Source organism: Coturnix japonica, chromosome 26, assembly GCF_054131305.1.
Source record: "Coturnix japonica strain WE chromosome 26, WE-NBRP24, whole genome shotgun sequence".
Taxonomy (NCBI): Eukaryota; Metazoa; Chordata; class Aves; order Galliformes; family Phasianidae; genus Coturnix; species Coturnix japonica.
In genome coordinates, this window is record NC_140688.1 from 5,795,589 (window position 1) to 5,823,498 (window position 27,910).

Consider the following 27,910-nt stretch of genomic DNA (forward strand, 5'->3'; position numbering starts at 1 on the left):
ATATATACTATAAGACTACTCAGTTATACTGTCAATCATCTCGGAAAGTTCAAGATGGAGTTCATCCACATCCTTCTCCAGCTCCAAGTCATATTGTCCTTCCATTTCCTCTAAGAATTCCGAGATGAACTTTTCAAGGTCATCTTCTACAGCCTTGGTGAGCAGGCTGACCTCCGGCAGGGCTGGAGCAGCAGTCTGGAAAGAAGGAAGACAAAGTCAATGATTGCTCAGGAGATCCTTCCTCTGCAGCACTTCTCCTTCAGCACTGCTGAGCCTTAACCCAACATGGGGGCCAAGGGGCTCCTGAAGGACGTTAACAGTAAGCCTGACCAGGACAGCACTGACACTTCCTCCCCTCCTTACCAAAGCTGCTATTTTAGCTTTTTTAGCTGGAGGCTCCTCTTCTTCAGTGCTTCTCCGAGGATTCACAGCTGCCACAGCAGAAGGAGAGATCTCAGCAGCCTTCCGCTTCCTTGCTCGCTTCGTGGGGCTGCTGGCTTTGCCATCCCAAGGCTTCTCACACACATTGGCCTTGGCTACAGGAAGAAGAGAGAGCTGGTACAATTGTGCCTTGAGAGGAGTCCAGATTGTCCTGTCATTCCCACAGCTCTTCTCCACAGTTAAATACATCCGGCCAGCAAAATTACATTGCTCTTTCCACAAATCTGAGCAATATCTTCCACAGTAAGTGCTGCATACCAACAGTCCGACCAAAGGAACAAAGAAACTGCACAGCTACACCATATTATAACCCAGACAAGGGAAACAGCCATACAGCAGGAGAAAGCAATACATGGTCCCTCTAGAGAAAGGAAAAAGCAGGAGCTACAGACAAGAGTGTGCAACCAGACTCTGTGCAAGCCACAACAGACCCACAAAATACATCCAGGGGTTTATCACACAGGTAAGTCTGCAGCTCAGTGCCACTGTCTGTCCCTCGTTCTCAAGCTGAAGTCTGGCTGGAAGGAACACAAGTGAACTAAGAAAATAAGCATTTCCCTTTCTAGCACTAAGCAAAGGCACGCACCCACCATGAGCACTCAGGTCCCTTTACTTCCAAGGACCACCTCACACTCAACACTCATTCATAGTTCTCTGCTCCTGAGGTTGGGCTGATGGTTTCCCTGGCAATGCTGTTGCCCACCGTGCTGAGATTTCACTTAGGCCTTTGCAAGCTGATAAGCTGACCATGAAGGGTGGATTCAGGACTGCTAAGCTCTGCACTTTTACCTTTGACTGTTTCTTTAGCTGCAGCCGGCACAGCAGCCACTTCCTTCTTCAGCTTCTCCGGTTGTCTCAGCTGTAGCTTCTCCTTTATTGTCCCCTCAAGGCTCTTTGCTTGAGCTCTAGAATTTGGTGTACTCTGATCCCAGGGCTAAAAAGAAATAAAGTAAGTGCAAAATAAGAACAAACACCAGGGGGAGCATATGAAGGAAATCAGATTAGAGATGTTTCAAAAACGGGTTAATGCCTCTCTGCCAGATATAATCAGATCAATTCTGAGTTTGAGGAGTGCAAAGCTGTCTGGGAAAGCCATTGAAAGTATCAGGATTGTGAAACATGGCTGCAGCTCTTCACCAAAGGCAGGAAGGTAGGAATGCACTCATGATGGTGGCACATGGTGAGCAGTGAGACACAAGAACATGTGAAGAAATTGTGTCACTGTGTCCATCTTCAGAAGGGACTCACCTCTGCGGGTGCAGAGACAGCTTTGGGAGCAGCCCTGCTCCATTCCACAGTCTTTTCCTCTTCTCTTCCAGGTGCTTTGAAACAAAGAAAATCAATTGGTCAACAGCAAGCATAGAAAGAAACCTGAGTGCCAGTGTTTCCTCCATGTGCTTATTTCCTCACATTCAATAACAAAGCACAGACAGAGGCGGCATCACGCAGTCCATACAGTATCCAAGCTCTTCCCTCCTTCACATGCTGTCTCTTCACAAAGCCTCTCTCACCTCCCCAATGAATAACTCACCCCCCTGACCTTTCTGACAGAGGTTGGCCCCCATGCTGAGGAATCAATCCATGCTTTTCAAATACATTTACATATCAAACTAAGCAATACAAGCCAAAGATGAAGGCAACCTTGGCATCAACACACAGAACATGCCACACCAAAACCATGGCAGAAAGAAAGTACAGGAGAAACTTTCCTGTTTCCTACAAAACCTCACAGCAAATGAATTTTCCAGAATGAAGCAGGCAGACACCATGGATTCGATGGAAAAACACATGGATGGACATCCTGGCACTTCCTGCCTTTGCATGTTGTAAGAAACAGCCCAGGCAATTCTAAGCAAACTCCATTTGCTTGACAGGGGAAGCACTTCAGCAGAGCAGACAGTGAAGCACCTCGTTACCTGCTGGCTTTGCGATCTGCTGCATCCGCAGGGCTTTCTCCTGCTTGATTTCTTCCAAGGTTTTAATATGCATTTCTTCCAATCGCTTGATTTTACGCGGTGGCTCTTCCAGTTTCACGTTACCAGGCTCAGGTGGAGGGAAAATTCTCTTCTTCTTGCGCTTATCCTTAGCTCTCTTCTCAGTAAGAAGCTCTTCTACTTTTTGCTTCTCTTCCTCCAGCTGTTTGTGTTTCCTTTCAGCCAGGGATTCCAAGGTTTTGGTGCGAACTGCAGGAGAAGGCCTCACCCCGGAGCTGGGATCCTCCACCTTACAGCACCCTTCTGCCTGGGGGGCAGCTGGGGTTTCTCCTCGCTGATTCGCTCTCTCAAGACGGATCTCTTCCAGAGTTTTGACATGGATCTCCCCTGCTGGCTTGGCACCCTTCTCTGCCATCATCAAGAAAGGAGAAGCATAATGATTAAAAGAGAGTTCAGCGAGAGCTTAGGTTTCCAGATTTGACATAATATTACAGAATATGCGTGTTCCCAACAACAACGCACCCAGGAAAGAATAAGCAGCAAGCCTAGAGAATCTGTGCAGCAAACACAGACAACCATTTACCTCTCCTTGGTGCTCTGTCAATCTTGATCTTCTTCTCCAGCCTTTCTGCCAGGCTGCGCTTCAGCGGAAGGCCACTGACAACAGCTACAGAGAGAAAACAACAACATTCCTAAGATAATTCCTTTGGAGAAAGATTTTAGAACAGTTAACCACAAAAAAGTCTATCTCTCATGGAGCACCCAGCCACCAGCAACTGCTACTCCAAAACCAGCAGTGCAAGATAAAGGTTCACTTCTGTGAACGGCTCTATTCCCCAACACAGTGCCAGCTGAGTATTATCAGAAGGATAACAAAGTAGGGCATATGAACTCACCAGTTTGTTGTTTGGTTTTATCCTTTTGTTTCTTCAGTTTGATTTCTTCAAGTGTTTTTATTCCAGCATTCAGACTGTCATCTGGGAACACAGAGCAGTGAATGAGACTGAAGGACAGAGGCACACGCTGAGGACCACAGCTCTGCAAACTGCCTCCTGCTCAGAAGCATGCAGAACAAACCCTGTCAGCTCTCCCCACAGCTAAGAGCACCATGGACCTGATGTCTGTCTGCTGCCCTCCTTTCATCCTTCTGGATATTAAAAGTAGGCTTTATCCCTTACTTTAACCCATCCACATGATTCCTCTATCAACAATGTGGCTTTAACCAGTAGTTGAAAAGATGCACATACAGGCACTTAAACTCCATGCTGTGGCCTCATCTTGCTCTAATGAAGTAAACAAAGGAGTTTACCTACCTAATCTGAAAGGCACATGAAGATACGAGGTAGGAACAAGATCCTGGAAATAGCTGAGTCTATTCAGCAACCCTATGTTCTGTTGTGTTTTTACAACAAATTGCTTTGGAGTTAATTGGCAGCCCACAGTTAATATTCTTAAGTACAAATGGAAGTGATTACAGACAGGTTCCTTATTTTAACAGCTATACTTACCTGGTAAACCCATAGAAGCAGCCTAAGTGAATAGAGTAACTAGTAAAGAACTGGGAAAAGCAACCACACTCACCATCATCACATTTGTCATCATCTGCAGCTTTGATTAAAATGGGAGGATGTGTAGCGCTTGGGACACTCTCTTTGTTTTCCATTTGCATCACTTCCATCAACTGTGGAGAGGGATCGGACTGCACGGAAAGCTTGCTCTGCTGCACTGTTATCTGAGCTGCATTCGGATCATCACCTGCAGACTCTGGTGGACTTGGCAGCGTAGCTACAGGAAGAAAAGGATCAATTTAAAACTTTGATCCTAACCTTACAACCACTGCACAAAGATGGCAGGCAAGGATGAAAACCCACACAGATAAATGCTGAGTCTCCACTTGCCCATCCAAATGGCTTCTCTGTGAACAAAGAAATCCCCCCCTACACAACATTCATCTCCCTGACACCCAGAAAAAGCTTAATTGCAGGAACACAACCAGCAAGGCAAAGGCCACAGGAGCAGAGAGAAGCTGAGCATGCAAGAAAAAACTGAGTATCAGAAGCGCACAAAGTTCAGCTGTGCACCTATCTATCAGCTCACAAGTGAACGTTATCTGGCGTTCTTTATGACACTATACCCACCTGTGAGTAACAGAGTTAATCTTTCATTCCTCAAAAAGACAAACTCACTTTGGCTTGGTGGAAAGAAAACCCCATTGAGATAACGTCCCTTGGTGTGATGGAAGGCACAGTTGGATTTCTGGCAGCCTCCTGGCTGGTTCTCCCAGTAGCAGGAAATCATGCTGCGAAATTTCTGCAGACGGAAAGGAAGAAAAGCTGATGGTAATGTGGACCTAAGATCTGCAAAGGGAGACTGAGCTCCAGATGGTGCCAGTGAGCAGACTGCCACAAAGCAGCACTCAAACACCACTCTGAAGCGTGCGCAGGCTGGGAGCACCAGGCTCACTGAGCTTTCCTAGAATTCTGTGGGTGAGGACACCAGTTTAGAAGGGGTTAAACTAACACACCTTGCAGAATGCTTGTCTGAATGATGTGGTTCTTTAGCAACTGTTGAGAGAACACTGTTGGTATCTACTACATTAATATTCTGCTATGATATACCATTGCCATTGAGCTCTCTTCCCTCTGCTTCCTCCCAGCCCCCTCTTAACGATAGGAACCATCATCATTTCAAAGCAAATGAACCTAATCTGCAAAAGCACATTCAGCCCACCTAAAGAAATGAGAAGTGGGTTTGGTGATAAACTCTGAGGAGCCAACACTCACACTGATCTCCATGTGCCTGAACCTGCAGACATTCCTGAAGCAGCGGCCCTCCTTCCACAGCCTGCAGGTGGTTTCATTGCCCAAAGCAGCTTCACAGTGCCTGAAGGGACAGTTGTCTCCCTGTAACCCAATGGAAACCAAGAGAGGAAAATGAACTAGTGCAACCTGAGAACTGGCCGTGCTTTGAGCTCATTTTTAGCTAGTTGCTCTTTTGCACAATGCAATTAGTTATGAAGTTTGCTGAAGATCAGTAATACTTCTACTTATTCTACCCATTCCTCTTAACTTCAGAACTGAAAGAAAGAAAAAATGAAGGAAAAAACCCAAGCAGACCTTTTTACAAGTGGAATAGAAGTAGAAATAGCAATCGTCTCCTTTCTTCGACATGCTCGACGAGTGCACAGAAGCAGTTCTGGTCTCGAGGATCTCTGTGCAGCTCTTCCTGTGCTCTCTCAAAGAGCTGGCTCGTACTTCCTTGGACTGAAAGTCTTCTACTGTCTTGATCAGTGAAATCTTCTTTTGAAAAGGAACCCTAAGCAAAACACCGACAAGCAGAAAAGAATGAGGAATGCCCACCCATCTTCCCAGCTTTCTTCTGTTCATTCAATCAGTCTTTCTGGAGCAGTTGTTTCAAAACATTGCCCTCCTCAACACTGGTCAAACTCTAGTAACATCTCCCTGACTCAGCACAGAGCCCCTGGGCTGCACGGCTGCAAGCCCTCCAATGGAGCCCCTCCTTCAACACCACGAGTGACAGCAGTGAGTAACCCCAACACATTTGTCTGACCGCTGCAGGTCTTCAAGCTCAACCACCTGGACAACCTCAGCAAATACAGCGATCTTCCAAGCCTTGCAGTTCACTTCTCCTGTAGGCTGAACCAACACTGAATCCGTCAATTAAGAATAACGGGGTAGGAAGAATTTTCCTCCTCACTTTGCCAATGTCAAATTCTGTAAGTTGGAATTTCTGGTCTTCAAGGTTTCTTCACCTATGAAGAAAACACTAAAACCTTCCCCTGTCTTTGTTACCTGTACAGCAAAAGCATGCCAGTGCATATCAATACACAAATCCACACACATGTGCCTGAATACTGTAACTCAGCACTGCATGGAGCTGCAGCACGTTCTGCTCAGCCACAACAAGGGTTTGGGTTGGTTTTTTTTTTTTTCTTTTCTGATGTAAAAATCAAATATTTTGGTATTTTAGGTTTGTTTTGTTGGTTTTTTTTTAAGGTATCAAATGCAGTAAAACCTACAACCAGGACAGACAGAAGATCAAATTCAAGTGATTCGGAACTCTTTCATTAAAGTGCCACACTTTCCTGTGCTAAGCATTTCCGACAGTCAGTAAGGAAACGCTGGAACCATTTACTCACACAAACATTAGTGAATTTTCCAGTAAATATTTTTAGGGTGTCAGGGAATTTCCCCAAATCTAAACTAAAGAGAGGAGAAGTCGGGTTCTCAAGTTAGTTGCTGGACTGACTGCATGACAATGGGAACAAAAACAGCAGTTAAGGACAAAGTTTCCTTCCCTCCTATAATACTGATAGAAATGCTGCCTTTTTACCTTTAGTACCTTCACAACAGATTGGCAGATTCCTACGTTCCTAAAGACCTCAATGCTGCTCAGCACAGACGCCGGGCACCAACTGTCACTGGACTCTGCACCATGGAACACGCACACAGCTCAGCACTTCTGTTTCCTCACAATTGGAAGGGTTCTGGAATCGGGAGCATGAAGCGGACTAGAAATACCTCACATCCCTCTGCTCCTTACAAGCCCTTCCATTTTAAAACAAGATAACCCCAGACACATCTGTTAGCACAGCAGCCCAAATGCTAACCAGAACACACAGTGTGTAACGCTGAAAGTACCAGTTTAATGCGATGCCACAAACCCTATATAGTGGTACAGGTTACCGCCCCTATCAGATACCCGTGACCTCCCTTACTCCAGCCGTGGTGCAAGCAGGCACCACCTGTCCAATACCCAACATCTCCCTCCTCTTTATCATCTGCAGCCCCTGTAAAGGTTCTCCTAGGTACTCCTTGTTACCCCAAAGGTGATTTCGCTCATTTAAGGATATTCTGGAAATGAATCAAACATTAAACATATGCGGAAATCCATGAAGCTGTCATAATAACATACCAAAGAGATGCAGCTGTAGTGCCCACAAACCTGAAAAGACATAACAGCTATCTGCCTAACAATTTTGAAATGCTGTATGGCAACACTTAAAGAGAACTTGAAGAGAACAGTGCATTCAAGTTCAAGAAAACAGCACAGTACACAATGGAGTTACAACTTCTCCAGGTTCAATGTAACACTATTGTACAAAATCTTCATGGCATTCCAGTTCTGTCCAGTGTGCATTATAATGTCACACCCCATAACCAAATAACAAGACAAAAACATATTGGCTGTGACGAATCATTCTGAATGTCCACCACTGGGGGACTATCCAGGAACAAGGTCTCCCCCACTCACGAACTATCAGTCCGGCATGAAGGCTGGATTCCCAGTTCGGACCTTCAGGCACATTGGAGCAACGCAGTCTCATGTGCCGTTACCAGCAGCCGCTGCCCAGTGCTGACGTCAAATCACTGGCTGCACTGGAGACATTAACCAAGGAGACGTTGACCAAAACTGGTGCTGAGATGTTCAGATCCTCACGGTGCACAGGATGGCTCGTCGTTTGGTGCCGGCTTAACCCAACGTGCCGGCAGCCAGCAGGGCCCACTTGGGGTCCCGACACAGACGTGTTTCCTGCCCTTGACAAGGAGTGGCATAGGGTCTGGGAGCCATGGCCCTCCGTCGGGTCTGATCAGGACCTGACCTATTGGTGTCCATTCGGTCAGCTGATGGTCTCCCATCCGATTCTCTTACGCAGGAGGAGAGCATGTGGGCACAGCTCAGGCCCCTCCAGCCCTCCCCCCTCTTTAAGTGCACGAAGACACCCCTTCAAGGTCTGATGTGCACACTCCATAATAGCCTGGCCGGTGCTGCTGCCGGGAATGCCGAAGGTATGCTTAATGCCCCAAGCTGTACACCAATGTCCAAAACATGCACTTCTATATCCTGGGTCATTATCGGTCTTTAACTCGTGAGGTGCACCCATGACAGCGATGGCCATGCACAATGGCCATCATGCTCCTGGCTCAGAGCAGAGGCCGTGAGCATCACGTCTCACAGTCTGTGTCACCTGGGCAGAGCCGTTAGGCAGGGGCTGCTAGTGGGGAGATGCCAAGGTTTTCCATGAAGATGATTGCTCAGATATGCCTGAGTTCAGATGGAGGGGCTCATTGCCCTACCAGGAAGTGGAAGATGCTTGGGGGTGAGGCAGCTCGTGCTTTCCCATGCCTGTAGGACCTTACAGTGCTGTGCCTTTCCCTCAAGGGTCATCCAAATAAATGTCGTTTCCATCAAGTACTGCAGCCACACGGGGTTGGTGTTCACCGCGTCCACATCGTACATCAAAGTGTGGGACATCCAGGACTAAGCGTGCTGCATCCGCACCCTGATGTACGTAGTGGGAAGAGTGGCTATGGGGGACTGTGGGCAGCTCTGGCTTTGCAGAGGATGGTGTGAGAAACTCCTGGGGTCCCACAGGCTGGAAACAGAGCCCAGCTGTTTTAGGATCAGTGCCTACAGCTGTAGGAAGAAGGGAGGCTTAGGGAGATCTTGGAATGGAATCTGTGGGGACCCTCTGCAGCAAATGCTCAAAGGAAAGCACTGCTCTGGAAGGTGGAGGTTTTGCTGGTCCCATGGCGGCCAGACAGCTGCAGGACCATTCCCAGTGTGGGACCAGCTGAGAGGCAACAGCTTCTTTGGGTTCCTCGGTGGGGCCTCGCAGGCTCTGAGCTGGTCTCTGATCATCCTTTCTCCTCCCATCCTCCCTCCTCTAGATCTTCTGGCCAGGTGATCTCTGGGGATGCATGTGCTGGGACAACCACCCGCCCTGTGACCAGTGTGCAGGGGGAGCACCAGATCAACCAGATTGCTCTCAACCCCACTGGTACCACCCTCTATGCTGCCACTGGGAACTCCGTCCACATCTGGGAGCTGAGCAGGTGAGGGGCAGCACAGAGGCAGGCAGGACAACTGACTGATTCTGTGTGGACGGTGTCCATCTGAAAAGACTCCCCTTAGGAAAGGGAAAACCTTTGTAGCTGTGGAAGCTGCCTCAAATGAGGGCTTACAGAACCCTTTCATATGCCTTTTCAAGCCCCTGTTTTGGACCTGATGGGTGATGAGCAGCAATGGGACTACTTGAGGCGTGGCTTCCATCTGTGAGAAGAGGGAAGAAATGGGAGATGAGCAGCAGCTTCCCCAGGCTGTGCCACTGACCCTGAGCCCTCACTGCAGCCTGGGCTCTGCAGATGGCTGTCGGTGTGCCCCAGAGCTGCCTTCATCCCTCAGCATCACTGTGAAGCAGGGTACCCCTGATGGCGATGCCCGTGTTTGGGGACCTTTCTATGTCAGGAGTGCTTGAGGGCAGTGGGCTTTGTGCTGGGGGAGGGCCCTGGAGGAGCTGTGCTGTTGGGAAGGGGCTGACTGACCCTTTTCACTGGTTGTAGGCTGCAGCCCGTTGGGAAGCTGAGTGGCCACACTGGGCCCGTGATGTGTCTCGCAGTAAGCCAGACAGCAAGCAAACATGACCTGGTGGTGACGGGCTCCAAAGATCACTATGTCAAGGTAGTCTCCTGTGGCTGCTGGGCAGAGCACCCCTCTGAGACCTCTTCTCTCCCCCTTGCCCACATTTCTGGTTTCCCCTGTTCTGCATGTGGCTTTTTGTGCATCTTCTCACCCCAAATATTGCCCACATCTGTGGCAGCCGTGTTCTGCACTCACCCTTGCAAGGACAGTGGGGGGGGGAGTCGGCAGCCCACCATGGGCTGGGGGTGGGCGCTGCTTCTGCTGGCGGTGCCTGTCTGAAGCATGCAAAGCTCCTGACTCATTCCATCATTCTCTTTTGTTTCTGAAGCAGCCAGTGCTGCACAGCTGGCTCACCCTGAGCTTCCTTGCAGAGATCTCTGAATCCCAGCTGCAAATTCTGCTGACCCTCTGCTCTTCCCTGGGTACCCACTTTGCTCTGCAGTGGGGTGGGGAAGGGCTGCAGATGGGTGAGGATGGAGATGGTTGTGCCAGGAGCGGAGTGCGGACGGGTTGGACCATGATCCTGCACGACTCCCCCCACGGCTGCACGCCTGAAGGACAATCCTACAGAGAATGATGGTGCATGGCTGGAGCCCTTCAGAAGGCTGAAGGCTCAGCCCAGGAGTGTCAATGAGGACGCAGCCTCTCCAGCTGCCCTGCTCACGTTTCTCTGCTCAGGGGGCCGACGAGGCCCTGGTCTCACACTGGAGCTTTCTTCTACCTCTCCTGTGGTCCCTTGGAGCATCCCCTGCTCCATCGTGCCCTGCCCCACGCTGGGCTCGTAGGGGAACGTGGGAATACCGGAAAAGCTGTTCAGAGCAGCAGCTGTGGAGCCAGATTAACAGCATGAGAACCAAGGACACCTCTGGAAGGAGAAGAAGGGACTCACGGCTCTGACTGGATATGTGCCTGCATGGACAGTTGAAGAGTTTTTGTAGAATGCTCTGTTGACATGTAAAGGTGGTTGGGAAAGTTGTAAGGGCGGATGCGAAAGCACAGACCAATTTCCTTCTGCTTTCTGCAGCCCCGTTATTTTGTGCCACCAGCCCTCGTTCAAACCACTGCAGGGTGGGAATTTCTGCACACCTTGAAACCGGAGCATCTCTATTTACTTGATGGAGTCTGTCTTTTATCATTCTGGGAATGGGGGGGAGGGGAAGAAGAAAATGCAGTTTCCATGGCCTGGTGGAGGGCACGATGGCATGCGCAGGGTCACCCTGCCATGGACAGGATGGTGGCTGCTCCTGGGTCACAGCTGAGCCCTGTGCTGTGGGGCTGGGCAGGATGGATCACAGGCCCCATGGTTGCCCTGTGACGCACAGCACTGGGAGGTGGAGGCAGCGCTGCCCTCTCAGCCTGTTCTTTTCCATTGGGATGTGTATGTCTGCGTTCGTGTGGCTGTAGCTGGGTGTACCATAGGTACTGGTGTCTCAGTACCTGTGTGGGTTGGTATCTCCCATGTGGAAGAGTGGGGGGGTGTTGATCTGGGGAGATGGAGGGTGTGTGTTGATTTGGTGTAGCTACCTCACGGTTCAAGCTGGGTGCTGTTGTCATTGATTTCATTTTGGGGGTGGGCTGGGGAGCTCAAGGGTTTCTGGTGTTGTAACAGCCTCTGCCTGAGGTCGAGGCAATCTGAGTTAAACTGAATCTCGTAATGCTGTTAAGAGTTGTTGTCCCCAAAATGCAGTTCAATCTAGATCCTGTCCCAGGCACTGAACATGATGAGGACAGCCCCAGGAAGCTGGCACAGAGCTCTGCCCTGCTCCCCATCACAGGGGGCTGTGGGGGGGCAGCTCTGAGCCATGCTGTCAGGTTGGGGGGGCAGGTCCCCCAAATGCTAAAGCACAAAGTCCCAACTCAGCTGCAGTCCAGTGAGCGTGGCTTCTTGGCCTCTGCTTCTTCAGATCCTTCCCTTGCTGCCCTGCCTCTGCCTGTGGGCAGGCAGCAGGAGGCCCTGGGGCTGCACTTGCCTGTTTTGCCATCTGTTCCATGCCCCAGAGCACGGTGCCTGCAGGCCCCGTGCTGGGGCTGAGGGCTTTGGCCACAGAGGGTGAAGGTTCAGGGCTGGGCTGCAGATGGGCTCCGTCCTTTCGCACTGTGCTGGGTGCTCCTTTAGGGCTCAGGACTTGCACTGCTTTCTTGTGGTCTCTGAGCCTCTGTGCACCTAATTTTGCTTCTCCCTCGGTGCCTTTGGTGGTGTCAAGCATGGAGATAATAACTGCTGTCCAGGGAGGGAGCTCCTTCCTTTGCTGAGAGCTGGGGGACTTCTTCTTCCTGGCTTCTGCCTCTTGCTCCTGGATCTCCTCCTCCCAGCACACAGGAGCCAGCTTCATGCTCTGCTAAGGGCACTGCACTGCCTGGAGCTGAGCTTTGCACACAAGGGCTGGAGTTGACCCAGAAGTCCAAATGTTTGGGCCCCCAAACCAACCACAGCTGCGAGAAGCACAAGGATGCGTTGTTCCTCCCCAGCGCCTCCAAAAGCACAGCTGCTTTGGGCTCCCTGCCTGGGCAGTCTGCTCCCAGGGATGCCCTCCCATCCCACACTGGATGGGCTCCAGGTACGATCCCACAGAGCACCTGTCACTTGTCCCCTTGCCTTGCAGCGTGCTCACCCCTGCTTTGCTCCATCCTGCAGGCAGCATCACCCTCCCCAGGGCTCCCACCAGCTGCCCCTCTCTCCCCGTGCTGCTCCCACCCCAACTGTGAGGGATCCCAGCACAGTCCCACTCCCCCCCCAGGCCTTTCCAGCAAAGCGTTGCCCTTCACCTTCCTGCCACCCCGGGCCTTTGTCCCCATTCCCAGTGGAGCAGCTCTGCCCCTTTAGCTGCTCACTGCTCTGCATCCCACCACCACCCTGCACTCTGCTCCCTGCTCTGCAGTGCTGCACTGCCTGCTCCATCAGCCCATCCCACACAGCAGCAGGTGCCTTTTCTTGCTCAGAGCTGTTGTACAGAGCCCAACTCCTGTTGGTGAAGGCTTTTTTTCTCTGCTGGGTGGTGCAGCCCAGCACTGCGCTCTGGGTTTGTCAAGGTGTGTACAAATATTTGATCCCTCGATGTGTTCCTGTAAATAGTGTAACTTATTTCGCTCTCATGATGTACGTTGGTTTGAATTGTTTCCCGATGGATGTGTTTGTTCCTCGCCTCTTTGTCTTCACAAATAAAGCGTTACTGAAAGGAAGAGACAAAGCAGTGCTGACTGTTATGGGGAAGAACAGAGCTGGGAGCCGCCCGTCCTGATGTGCATCCTGTCCTTCTGTGCCGTGGGTGCTGTGAGGAAGTGAGCACATGGGAACAGGGTCCTCAGGGACTGCAGGGATGTCCCCGTGGCTCTGGGATGTACCTGAGCAGCTGCCTGGGCTCAGTGAGCCAGCTCAGGGAGCAAAGTGCATTTTGGGGCACTCCACCCTACAAAAAGGTCCTTGAAAGCATCGCAAGGAGGCGACAAAGCTGGTAAGGGCTACGAGGTTCATCCTGTAGGAGAGGCTGAGGACCCCCGGCTCGTCCGAGCTGCAGGAGATGGGGCTGAGAATCCGTCCCGTTGCTCGTTGTGGCTTCCTAAGCAGGGGAATGGCACAGAGCTGCCCGTAACTGATGAAGGAAGCGGGGGAGGGCTGAGAAACGCGTCTTTGCCGTGGGGGTGGTCCAACGCAGGCACGGGCCCTTCTGGGGGGTGGTGGATGCCCCGAGCCCGTCACTGACCGAGTGGCGTTTGGACAATGCCCCGAATGTGGTGCTTAACTTCAGGGCAGCCCTGAAGCGCTCAGGACCCGCTCGGTCCCTTCCGGCTCCTCCATCCAATTTAATTGCCCCCGCATTTGTCCCATCCTGGGGGCGGCCCGGCTGCTGGAACCCCCGGCAGCGCTGCGGGGACAGCCGCCAGGTGGCAGCGCGGGCTGCGGTGCGGGGACGGCGGGCGGTGGGCGGTGTTGGCACCGGGGCCGTTTGCGGGATGTTGTGAGGTTCCTCCCTCCCTCCCAACTCCTTTCTGCCCCCCCCCGCCCCCGAGCCGCGCTGACTGCGCTGCAGTGCCCGCAGAGATGATGATGCTGGCACCGCGTTGTGCCCCACTCCGGGGTGATGGCGTCAGTGGGTCATACCTCGCACACTGGTTTGAAGGGAGCAGCAGGGAGAACCCGCTGGGCTCCCCCCTCATCCCAGCACCACACGTGCCAGGGGCAGCACCAGGCAGGTGGGTGCCAGGCTGGAGGCTTGGGCACATCCCAGGGCACAGATCCCCACTGCTTTCTTCTCTTGCTGCTGAAAGGAGCCAACCAGGATCAGGGACAGGACCTCAACTCTGACCAGCAGGAAAACTCAGGACAATGGAATGCAGTCTGCCAATCTTTTACCAGTTCAGCTGTGCTTTATGACTCATTATTGCAAAGACTCTTTTAGTAAAGTACCACCCTGGGGTATCCAACCAAAAAGAAAAGGTTTTTATTAAATTAAAGGGGTTTTTTTTTGTTTTTTTTGTTTTTTGTTCAAAACATGCATTTCTATATGCTGGGTCATTGTCAGTCTTTGACTCATGAGGTGCACCCATGACAGCGTTGGCCATTTATGTAATGCATGGCGGTCTGTCCAGATTGTGCCACAGCCCAGAGAAAACCACTGCATGTGTCAGTTGTGACATGCAAGTGACGGAAACACCCAAACTCTGGGAAGTCTGTGACATTCATCTGCCAAACCTCATTTGGTCTCAAACCTCTGGGGTTCACCCCTGCAGGAAACAGGTTAGCCATAACTCCCGCTCCTCCTTGGCCGATTCAGTTAACTTTCTAAGAGCACCAAGGGTGGGAAGCAGCTTCTGTGCCTCTTCGTCCCCTGCAAAAGCTCACAGAACTCCATGCTGGCTTTCTCTAATGCTGACCAACTCACACAGTGAGAAGCTCCGTCAGCCAGACCTCTCCGCATTATCCACATAATAAGCAGATTGAGGTCCTCATCACACACTCTGTGTCATTTCTTGTCAGCATGTCCTGTCCCATCCCTGGCTCTCCAGCAGGACTGTAATGCTGGGGTGAGCAACACTGGGCACTGTCAGTGTGTTTTTCTTGCAAGCATCTTCCAGGGAAATACGTGCAGGCGTTCCCCACTCTTGGCTGTATCTCTGCAGTGCTGGGTCCTGTGTGAGCAGAGCTCTCTGCCCCAGAAGCCAAGTCACTGCTGTGCAGAGCTCAGCCTCGGGCTGAATGTGCTCCTGAGTTTGTCCCAGTGCAAGGACAACCTTCTCATTGCCCTTTAGGAGCACCTCTGGTGCTGATGGGTGCTCTGCTCTCAGCAACCACTGGATACACGGCGCCAGACGCGTGTATGCTTTGTCGCCTTGAGCTGTTTGCTCTGATCGCATCTCACCCTGGGGAGCCGGGATTTCCCTTTGGTCTCGGTGTCACTTCGAGACCAGTAGCAACACTAGGGGTCAGAGGAGAGCTGCTGAATGTGTGAGCAAAGCTGCTAATTGAGAAGGAGATCGCACGCGTGTGACTTCGAAACCCGAATTAATGAGCTTACCTTCACCCTCCTGACTAATGCAGACCTCATGCAGCCCTGGGCCTGCCCTTCTCCAGCCTCCTGCCTTGTTTTGCCTACTCATAGAAAAAGATTTAGCATAGCTCAGAGCCCCAGGCGGCGCTTGGAATGCCAGCAGGAAAGAGCTGCTGGTGTCCACATAGCTCAGGACTGCAGCAGTGGGGCTGCTGGACCTCAGTGTTCTGAACACTCTGATGTGGAAGTGATTGGCAGATGCTGTGGCCGGAGGGATGAGGTGCCTGCAGGGCGTCCCTTGGAAGAAGGTTTGGTGAGGATGGATCCTCTGAGCCAGCATCAGGCACAGGGTGCTGGGTGCAAATGCCAGTGCTGCCCCCTGTCATCCTGTTGGTTTTAAAAGGAGTACAGCTCCGTTTCCAAACATTGCCAACCACAGGCTGGCTGGCAGCTTGAAGGAACTGCCATGAAATTGGTCTAATGAAGCGTTCCTGGCAGAGCTTCAGGATGGAGAAAGTGCAGTTTTTACTCAACTGAGCTGAGGTCCAATGAGCTGAGTTTCCTGGCTCAGAGCAGAGGCCGTGAGCATCACGTCTCACAGTCTGTGTCACCTGGGCAGAGCCGTTAGGCAGGGGCTGCTAGTGGGGAGATGCCAAGGTTTTCCATGAAGATGATTGCTCAGATATGCCTGAGTTCAGATGGAGGGGCCCATTGCCCTACCAGGAAGTGGAAGATGCTTGGGGGTGAGGCAGCTCGTGCTTTCCCATGCCTGTAGGACCTTACAGTGCTGTGCCTTTCCACATACCTACCCCACCTTCTTTCTTTCCCATGCAGGGGTCATCATTAATCCAGTGGGTGGCACCAAGAATGCCCGGACAGCCCCACTGCAGTGCGTCTCTGTGGCAGAAGGACACACCAAGCCTGTGCTCTGCCTGGATGCCACTGATGAACTGCTTTTCACTGCCTAAAAAGGTATATGTTGGACAGAACAGGTGTGGGGGCTGCTGGCTTTTTATGCGCTATTCTCATAGATCTCCCCAGGCTGGCGTGGGGAATTGGGGTGCATGTCAGGGATGGCTCCTTCTGGGCTGCTCCCCTGTCCCTGCCTTCTGATGTCCAGGTGCTGGAGCAGGCTGGCTGCATTGCCCTGGAGTGGAGCTGTGGGTGGTGGGAGGTAGCGCTTGGGAAGGAGTCGGTGCCTCCACGCCACGGAGGAACTCCCCAGCCCAACTCTCTCAGTCACGTTCTTCTTCCTACAGACCGGAGCTATAAGATGTGGAACTTGGTGACGGGTCAGGAAATTGCTTCCCTCAAGGGTCACCCAAATAATGTCGTTTCCATCAAGTACTGCAGCCACACGGGGTTGGTGTTCACCGTGTCCACGTCGTACATCAAAGTGTGGGATATCCGGGACTCAGCGCACTGCATCCGCACCCTGACGTATGTAGTGGGAAGAGTGGCTGTGGGGGACTGTGGGCAGCTCTGGCTTTGCAGAAAATGGTGTGAGGAACTCCTGGGATCCCACAGGCTGGAAACAGAGCCCAGCTGTTTTAGGATCAGTGCCTACAGCTGTAGGAAACAGGGAGGCTTAGGGAGATCTTGGAATGGAATCTGTGGGGACCCTCTGCATCAAAGGCTCTAAGGAAAGGACCTGGAAGTGGTTTTCAGCCCTTCCTGGGGGTGGCCAAGAGCTTCAGCAAGAAGGGATGGGGATTTTCTTTTTTGCTTCAACTAATATGCCACAGGAAGACAACCACATTAACCCAGCTGTATTTGTTGTTGTTGTTTATCTACAGCATGAAGCATTTCACTTGGAAAGTCTCTGCTGCCACTCATCGTACAACAGACTTAAAGCACAGCACTTGGCACCTAGCAGTGCTGTGAAGGGTTGGAAAGGCAGCGCATCATTGTGCTGAGGGCCAAGAGACGGTTCAGACAACAGAAGCATTTGTCCACATTTCTGACATGAAGGCTGTCGTCTCCCGATCCGGCGACAAATCAAGGCTGCTGTGTGAAAGTACCGTGCCTCCGCACATGGGAACAGACGGGACTCACACACAGTGTGTAACACCGAATGTTCCAGTTTAATGCCACGCCACAAACCTACCCAACAGGGGGGACCAGTCAATGCTGCTCATCAGCCATCAACCCCAGATGCTGGAGAAGGCAGACCATGTTGTGGTGCTGGAGCATGACACGATGGCTGAGATGGGGACACCCACCGAACTGAGGACCCGCAATGGACCCTTGTAAGAGGCCATGCTTTTTACATTACTGTCTCAAAGTTTGCTGAAATGGACAAGTTCAGGCAAGTCCTGACCAAGGTTCCAGGACTGAGACACACAGGAACCAAGGTTCGAGAAATCCCTTTGTTTAGGAGATGGACAAGTCGGGGAGCTACCAAAGGGAGATAAGATACTGATTAATGGCCCTTAAGTGGTCTTTTGTGTTGGCCTATCTCAAGGAAGATGGCCATCTCTGAGGACTAATGTCCCTCAAGTGGTCTTCCATGTTGGCCCATCTCAAGGAAGATTGACAACTCTGAGGAAATCACAGGACTCTGACCTGAGCGGTCCCGAAATGTCTCGAAGGCTGGAAAGAAGGATAAAAAGGGCACGGACAAACCCCAAATTTGAGGTTTTTTGACACCAGATGCCTCACTATGGAAACAAGGATGTTTTCTGTCATCAGATGCCTCTCTACGCGAGCGCCTGCATGCTGAAGAAGATGCCTGCATGCTGAAGGACCTTTGTGGGCATCTAGGTATCTGACCTCAGATTCCTCCACCGTTGTCCTACTGCTGCCTATTATCTCTTCTGGGATTGCTGCTCGAGACTCTGCTCTGAGGGACCTCGCTGCCCAAGACTCCACTTCCTGAGACCTCGCTATTCTGACCATCTTCTCTGCGTTTCATCGATCTGTGGCCTGCTACTTCGCTGCTGCTCTCCCCTACACTTATTTTGCCCTGGACCAACGTTAACAACGTGCTATGGGACGCTGCTGCATTCAGGAGGTGACTATTCCCCGCTTTAACGTAATTCTTGCTCTTTTCTACCTTTTTCTATCACCTACTTTCCCTTCCCCATCACCCTAATTTTGGCATTTGTCCCTCTCCCTTCCCCATCTCCTCAACTGTCTATTATTTCCAATAAACTGGAATCAACTGTCTATTATTTCCAATAAACTGGAATTTATTTCCAATAAACGGATCAACATTTGAATGTTCTTCTTCTTATCTCACCCGGGCATAACATATCAAAAGAACCTTTGCCTCACTCCTAAATTGAAGCGAGACAACCCTACAGCCGGCTGCTGCAGCACTGAGGACCACAGGGCAGCTGGAGTGGGATGCGATGGGACATGGGGAGCTGTGGCTGTCTCCGCTCCCCGCTGCAGGATGGGAAGAGTGGGATGCTCTGGGATTGGTATGGAATAAAGCGGAGATGTTTTGTAGAGGAGCAGGTTGGGATGTGGGGTGTGGGCAGCTCAGCCTCAGTGCATGGTTGGTTATGGAAGCTGGGTGTCTGCCCTCAGAATGTGGCTGTGGCAGCACTGTGGGTTATGGGGGGGAAGCACAGCTCAGCCCAATACTAGATGAACTTTCCAGTCATGTCTTCATGCCAAAGCGGTGCAGATAGCACAGGGAGTGCAAGGGGGAGGAGGAGAGCAGCAGTGTGAAATGGAGCAATGGGCAAAGAGTGTGGGGTGGGGGGAGGAGGGATGAGGAGAGGTCCCCTCATCCACCCCAACCCTGAGCACAGCACGGAGCAGAATGCGCCGCAGGCTGAGCACAGAACAGCCCAACACTTTATTTCACAAGAAGCAGCACAGGAAAAGCATAACAGCATAGGAAGCAGAGGGAGATGTGAGAGGTAGAGGGGATGGGGCTGTGTTCATCACCGACCCCAAATGCTCGTGTGGCCAGTTGGCCCCTTGCAGGCTGAAGCACAGCACTCAGACGGTTTGGTTACTTCCTGTGTGAAGAAGAAGAGATGGTGTCCCATAGGGCCACGTTCACATCCCAACCCTCAGCTCCCTGCAGAGTCCCAGCCCAGCCCTGGTGCAGCACCACAAGGAGCACAAGGAGCACAGGGACCCCTTCCAACCCCCAGCCCCACACCGCAGCTGTGCTCGAGTTGCTGGTTCCACCTTCCTGGCCTGTAAGGTAAGAAGAGCCATTGTCTCAGCCCAGTTTGTAGGAGGGAGGCAAGGTTCTTTGATATACATATACCTGGTGCGGGAGTAAGAAACAACGGTTCAAACATTGGTCCGACCAGTTTATTACAAGACTTTATCAGGGAGATGGGGAAGGGGAGGACGGACGCTATTATGGTGTAGGGTGATGGGGAAGGGAATGCAGTAAAAATATGAAATAGAAGCAAGGAGTCTCTGTAGGAAGCAAGAGGGAGATATTCACCACCATGGATCCATCGAGGTTTGTAGTTCAGTCATTGGTCTTCAGTCGTGGTGGGTCGTCAGGCGTTGTTCTGTTAATGGTGACCACGATGACAATTTCCAATGGTAGCACCAACTTATTTATATGTCCAAAGTGGTCAAGTCAGCTCACTTTGGAGTGACAGCTCGAATCCAAAGTAGTTGAGTCAGCACTCCTTGGAATGGAAGCTTCTGGCTCTGGGATCTTAGCAGAAATTCCTTTGTTCCCATCTTCTGAGCCTTGCCAGCAGATAAGAGGGAGCAGGGATACCCATCCGCATCCTGTTTTTCACAGGGCACGATGGCTTCATTACCCACATTTCCCACACCAAGCTGGAGCTATTTAGTCCCGGGCCAGATCTTCCGCTCATAAACAGTCCTGAGCACTCTTCTGGAGGCAAACAGCTCTGAAGGAAGGTGCTTTCAAATATTCAAATACCCAAAAAGTGATATTGATTGTCACACGGTAGCACCCATTACTTGCCACTTCAATAAATCATTGAGAGTCTTCTCACAAGAAACACCTCAGGAAGCAAGCTTGGAGCCAGAAAACAAGGAAGGACTCTCAAAGCCATGACCCCCAGCCCTGTTCTTGCTGTGGGGCATGGAGCAGCTTTGAGCACCAGGAAGGGGAACCCTGGGAGAAATCGGGGACCCCAATGCTGCCCTGGCACTGGGCAGAGGTGGGGGACAGCGCTGCCCTCATCACTCACTGGGCGCCGTGTTGTAGCCTTTCTCCTTCTTCCCTGCAGACAGAGAGATGCATCAGCACAGGTTCACATCACAGCCAGGCTGAGGGCTCCTGAGGGAGCCTCAAATCCCCCCACAGCCCCCACTGTCCTCCTACACCCCTCCACCTTTACCTGCATGGCGTCTGTAGATGATGAATCCAACGCCAGCCATGATGGCAATGGCCACAATGGCGACAACCACCCCCACCACGTTGGGCACCAGGCTGGACTGTGACTGCTCTGGGGGAAGGCAGGGCTGTCAGCAGCAGAAGGGGCAGCCCAGAGACCCCCAGCCCCACATCCCCTCACTCACCTCATGAGTAGAGGCTGGGCTGGGGCAGGCTGGCGTGCTCCACGCAGCACTGGTACTTGTCCCCGTGCGGGGCACGTACCTCCGACCGGAGCTGTTGTAGTGCACGAAGATTTCACCATCCACGTACCCCACTTCAAAGAACCAGGGCTGCTCGGGGCCGGAATCCGTCATCCCTATTTCCAAGTACCGCATGGAGTGGAGCTCTGCGGGGTCGGAGCGCGGCGACCCCCCCTTTTTTATTAATTAGCAAGCTACTGCCTATAGAATAACAACACTACTTATATTAATAACATAACCATTATAACTCAATCAAGACCTCGATTGACAATCCTCTAGAAGTGAAAAAAGAGACAAGTCAAACACAGCATAACAACATTACTGTTAAACCTACTAAAAAGAGCAAACTCGTTTGCTCTGCAACCTAAGTTTCTGCAACCTGGAAATAAATCCATGAGGGTCCCATTGTGTTCACATGTCACTAGTTAGGAAAAGTCTTCAACTTTCATATACTCTGATATATTGATTTTTAATGGCCACTAACTATTGTGCAACAAATGCTTTTAGGATGCTCATAACCATGCCTTTGAGCTAATAATTGATAATTGAACTTTATGAAGTTGCATGTCAGATAGAACCAGTTTTAGAGGACAAATGTGCTGGAGTATCACTAGGGGCATTATTACTTATTGACCCTTGAGAAACAGCAAACCGTGTTGGTGGTGGCTGCGACAGGCGGTGCCAGCAGGGCCTTCCCTGCTTCAAAGTGCACCTTTCCTCTCTCACCCATCACAGATTCTCTCCTGCATTCAGGGTCTGAAGGATTTCTTCCAGTTGTACACCACATCCGCATGGCCAGTGCGTGATACAGAGCCCAAGTGGAACAGCTGCCTGGAAAACAGAATAAACTATCAAATTTAGTTCTATTAGTATGCACTTTTGTCTCAAGTGATGCATGGTCATATTTTTAAAATCCCAATTAGTTGGGTGTAAGAGACGTATCCATTCTACAATACAGGGTCATCCCTTTGCCTGGGATTCCTTTCCAGGTTTTGTCTTTGCAAATTAAGAAAAGCTAATTAATAGGCTAATAACATCATGAGTGAGCAGTACTAACATACTAAAAGAGCTATTCCCATAGATTACAGCACTGATTACATCAAATCCTTTCTTTAACACACATTTGATCTATGGATAATGCCTAAAATTGTAATTCTTGAGACTGCATTGGTAACAGAAAATCACACACTATGTCAAACCATTACTAATATTATTTATAACACCGCAAGTTACAAAGCAATTCCACTAGGAAAGAAACACACAAACACAGTTATTATAAAGGCTGGATGCTATTTTCTGCCTTGAGATGAGACCAACAACGTATTCTGGTGGTGTTAGTAACAACCGCACAAGATTAGAAGTGTCTAGTGTCATATGAGTATCCTCAGTGAAAATCCATTGAATGATTTGCTTAGAAGCTTCAGATCTATCCCATAGTCAGTCACAGTCTTACCAGCCTGCTGTAACAATTTCCAATGATGCACTTCCCACCGAGCAGCTCCCTGCTGATCGTCTATCAGCGGGCAAGCGAGCTGAAGCACAGCTTGACACGGTCCCTCCAATATCATGTCTCTAATGACTCCAGACCAACGCAAAGGTGGAGGATCGCTACATGTGGGGGGGAATCGCATAGACAGGGGCTGTAAAGACATCGGTGAAACGCTCAAAGAGACTGATGCCTCCTTCATACGCAGTTCTAAGTCCTGCAGCTCCTCAGTTAATGTTTTATTATGTTCCTCCAACGCTTTCTCATTCCCACCATTATCCGAGTCGCTTTCACTCTCAGGAGCTTCTTGCTGCTCTGCACACCCCTCAGCCCCCCCCCCCCACCGCACCTTCCTCACCAGCCAAAACCGGATCTGCCAGAGACATTGAAGAGGTCGAGGATGGGGGATTATTGGTTGGTATCCAACCAAAAAGAAAAGGTTTTTATTAAATTAAAGGGGTTTTTTTTTGTTTTTTTTGTTTTTTGTTTTTTTAAACATACTATAATAACTACTATGCAGTTCAACTGTCAATCATCTCAGAAAGTTCACGAAGGAAATCATCCTCATCCTTCTCCAGGTCCAAGTCAATTTCTGCTACCATTTCCCCTCCTGAGATTTCCAAGATGAACTTTTCAGTGTCATCTTCTACAGCCTTGGTGAGCAGGCTGACCTCCGGCAGGGCTGGAGCAGCAGTCTGGGAAGAAGGAAGACAAAGTCAATGATTGCTCAGGAGATCCTTCCTCTGCAGTGCTTCTCCTTCAGCACTGCTGATCCTGAACCCAACACGGGGGCTAAGGGGCTCCTGAAGGATGTTAACAACCATGGGAAGTCTGCAGAGCACCTCAGGTCTTTTTAACAATGCAGCATTAATGGACAAATTCCTTCACACTACAGAGGAATCACAGGGCTGCAGAGCATTGTGCACACACTGCCATTCATCCAGCATCCTGCACACAGTGACTACTTTGAAAGGAAACCTGCAGAACATTTCAGTTCTCCACACTTTCTACAGGAGTTGTATCTCAGTATCAGCCTGACCAGGACAGCACTGACACTTCTTCCCCTCCTTACCAAAGCTGCTTTTTTAGCTGGAGGCTCCTCTTCTTCAGTGCTCGTTTAAATCAGCACAGTGCTAGAGCTGTTACATACCACATTCTATTTGAGCAACAGAAAGTCATTCCTGTTCCCCTACACAACATCCACCCACAGTCTGATTTCATTGAACACGAAGCCATCGTGACCTTTTTGTATCCAGTGCTCCCACGTTAACCTCACAAGTTGTACCTGGTGCCAGCAGGGTTACTGCCTCACTGCCAGATACAATCAGATCAATTCTGAGTTTGAGGAGTGCAAAGCTGTCTGGGAAAGCCATTGAAAGTACCAGGATTGTGAAACATGGCTGCAGCTCTTCACCAAAGGCAGGAAGGTAGGAATGCACTCATGATGGTGGCTCATGGTGAGCAGTGAGACATGAGAATATGTGAAGAAATTGTGTCACTGTGTCCATCTACAGAAGGGACTCACCTCTGCGGGTGCAGAGACAGCTTTGGGAGCAGCCCTGTTCCATTCCACAGTCTTTTCCTCTTCTCTTCCAGGTGCTTTAAAACAAGGAAAAAGAAAATCACTTGGTCAACAGCAAGCATAGAAAGAAACCTGAGTGCCAGTGTTTCCTCCATGTGCTTATTTCCTCACATTCAATAACAAAGAACACGAGAGAGGCGACATCTCGCAGTCCATACAGTATCCAAGCTCTTCCCTCCTTCACATGCTGTCTCTTCACGAAGCCTCTCTCACCTGCCCAATGAATAACTCACCCCCCTGACCTTTCTGACAGAGGTTGGCCCCCATGTTAAAAACTCAATCCATGCTTTACAAACACATTTACATATTAAAACAAGCAACACGCCAAAGATGAAGATAACCTTGGTGTCAACACACAGAACATGCCACACCAAAAACATGGCAGAAAGAAAGTACAGGAGAAACTGAATTACAAAACCTCACAGCGAATGAATTCTCCAGAATGAAGCAGGCAGACACCACGGATTCAATGGAAAAACACATGGATGGACATCCTGGCACTTCCTGCCTTTGCATTTGGTAAGAAACAGCCCAGGCAATTCTAAGCAAACTCCATTTGCTTGACAGGGGAAGCACTTCAGCAGAGCAGACAGTGAAACACCTCGTTACCTGCTGGCTTTGCGATCTGCTGCATCCACAGGGCTTTCTCCTGCTTGATTTCTTCTAAGCTTTTAATATGCATTTCTTCCAATCGCTTGATTTTACGCGGTGGCTCTTCCAGTTTCACGTTACCAGGCTCAGGTGGAGGGAAAATTCTCTTCTTCTTGCGCTTATCCTTAGATCTCTTCTCAGTAAGAACCTCTTCTACTTTTTGCTTCTCTTCTTCCAGTCGTCTCTTCTTCCAGATCTCCCCTTCTGGCTTGGCACCCTTCTCTGTCATCATCAAGAAAGGAGAAGCATAAGGATTACAAGAAATTACAACGAGAGCTCAAGTTTCCAGATTTGTCATAATATTACAGAATATACGTGTTCCCAACAACAACGCTCCTGAGAAAGAATAAGCAGAAAGCCTAGAGAATCTGTGCAGCAAACACCGATGACCATTTACCTCTCCTTGGTGCTCTGTCAACCTCGATCTTCTTCCCCAGCCCTTCTACGAGGCTGCGCTTCAGCGGAAGGCCACTGACATCAGCTACAGAGAGAAAACAACAACATTCCTAAGATAATTCCTTTGGAGAAAGATTTTTACAAGTCAACCACAAACTTTGGTTTCTCCAAGTGTATGTTCTCAAATTCACCTTTCAGATGCTACACTTGTGTGCCACTTGGAGTCATCACAGACCCACGACACACTTTCCTCCCTCCTGCTTCAGCAGTGCCCCCCCATTTGCGTGGAGGCAGCCAAACAGCAGCTCACAAGCAGCCCTTACCTACAGAGGATTTCCGTTTTCCAGGTTTATCAGCAGTATTCAGTTGACTCACAGGCACCTCCCCTAAAACAAAGAAAAACAAAGTGCTTATTTGACAGAAACTAACAGAATTACTGTCTTGTGAGCCCATTTCCCACCCAAAACAAATACAACCAAAAGACACCACTTTGACAGCCCTGACAGAAAATAATATTGCAACTGTAATGCACTCAGGGTAAGTCCCAATTGTAATTTATCCATTCCACTTAGGAGCCACCAAATGGAAGCAAAGGTACTCATCATTACCCTGCTTTGCAGGCAGCATCACAGTGCTGACCAGTGTCCGCACATTCTCCTTCTTAGGCACACGAACAATCTGAGATTTGAGACGATGAGCAGGAGCTCCTGAAGGTCCTTCTGATCCAAGTGTTTTTATTCCAGCATTCAAACTGTCATCTGGGAACACAGAGCAGTAAATGAGACCGAGGGACAGAGGCACACGCTGAGGACCACAGCTCTGCAAACTGCCTCCTGCTCAGAAGCATGCAGAACAAACCCTGTCAGCTCTCCTAACAGCTAAGAGCACCATGGACCTGATGTCTGTCTGCTGCCCTCCTTTCATCCTTCTGGATATTAAAAGTAGGCTTTATCCCTTACTTTATCCCATCCATATGACATTAGATTCCTCTATCAGCAAATGTGGCTTTCACCACTGGTTGGAAAGATGCACATACAGGCACTTAAACTCCATGCTGTGGCCTTGTCTTGCTCTAATGATGTAAACAAAGGAGTTTACCTTCCTAATCTGAAAGGCACATGAAGTTACAAGGTAGGAACAAGATCATGGAAATAGCTGATTCCATTCAGCAACCCTATGTTCTGTTGTGTTTGTACAATAAATTGCTTTGGAGTTAATTGGCAAGTGCTTCTGATTAATCCTGGAATACCTTGTTTTGTATCAGCATCAGATTTTGTAGTGGAAATTATCTGCAATCCAAGATGGTTTTCTTCAGCTGGTTGCTGGACAGGTGTTTTTGTTTCTTCTCCCTCCTTAGAAAGCTGGTCTGTACAAGCAAAGAAAAAATCAGTCTCTTCAGTTATGCGGTAGGAATTCAATCAGATTATCCACTGCACAAAGATGGCAGGCAAGGCTGAAAACCCACACAGATAAATGCTGAGTCTCCACTTGCCCATCCAAATGGCTTCTCTGTGAACAAGGAAATCCCCCCCTACACAACATTCATCTCCCTGACACCCAGTAAAAGCTTAAATGCAGGAGAACAACCTGCAAGGCAAAGGCCACAGGAGCAGAGAGAAGCTGAGCATGCAAGATAAAACTGAGGTATCAGAAGCGCACAAAGTTCAGCTCTGAACCTATCTATCAGCTCACAAGTGAACGTTACCTGGCGTTCTTTATGACACTATACCCACCTGTGAGTAATAGAGTTAATCTTTCGTCCCTAAAAAAGACAAACTCACTTTGGCTTGGTGGAAAGAAAACCCCATTGAGGTAACGTCCCTTGGTGTGATGGAAGGCACAGTTGGATTTCAGGCAGCCTCCTGGCTGGTTCTCCCAGTAGCAGGAAATCATGCTGCGTTTTTTCTGAAGACAGAAAGGAAGAAGAGCTGATGGTAACGTGGACCTAAGATCTGCAAAGGGAGACTGAGCTCCAGATGGTGCCAGTGAGCAGACTGCCACAAAGCAGCACTCAAACACCACTCTGAAGCGTGCGCAGGCTGGGAGCACCAGGCTCACTGAACTTTCCTAGCATTCTGTGGGTGAGGACACCAGTTTAGAAGGGGTTAAACTAACACACCTTGCAGAATGCTTGTCTGATTGATGTGGTTCTTTAGTATCTGTTGAGAGAACACTGTTGGTATCAACTACAAGAATATTCTGCTATGATATACCAATGCCATTGAGCTCTCTTCCCTCTGCTTCCTCCCCTATTCTTAACCGTAGGAACCATCATCATTTCAAAGCAAATGAACCTAATCTGCAAAAGCACATTCAGCCCACCTAAAGAAATGAGAAGTGGGTTTGGTGATAAACTCTGAGGAGCCAACACTCACACTGATCTCCATGTGCCTGAACCTGCAGACATTCCTGAAGCAGCGGCCCTCCTTTCACAGCGTGCAGATGGTTTCATTGCCCAATGCGGCTTCACAGTGCCTGAAGGGACAGTTGTCTCCCTGTAACCCAATGGAAACCAAGAGAGGAAAATTAAATAGTACAGCCTGAGAACTGGCCATGCTTTGAGCTCATTTTTAGCGAGTTGCTCTATTGTACAATGCAATTAGTTATGAAGTTTGCTGAAGACCAGTAATACTTCTACTTATTCTACCCATTCTTCTTAACTTCAGAACTGAAAGAAAGAAAAAATGAAGGAAAAAACCCAAGCAGACCTTTTTACAAGTGGAATAGAAGTAGAAATAGCAATCATTTCCTTTAATCGACATGCTGGATGAGCGCACAGAAGCAGTTCTGGTCTCGGGGATCTCTGTGCAGCTCTTCCTGTGCTTCTCAAAGAGCTGGCTCGTGCTTCCTTGGACTGAAAGTCTTCTACAGTCTTGATCAGTGAAATCTTCTTTTGAAAAGGAACCCTAAGCAAAACACCAAAAAGCAGAAAAGAATGAGGAATGCCCACCCGTCT

General features: G+C 49.8%; 1 pseudogene; it reads right to left on the minus strand.

Moving 5' to 3' along the window:
• Positions 1-15: 15 nt before the first annotated feature.
• On the minus strand, positions 16-27,910 carry LOC146756775 (zinc finger CCCH domain-containing protein 11A-like; annotated as a pseudogene).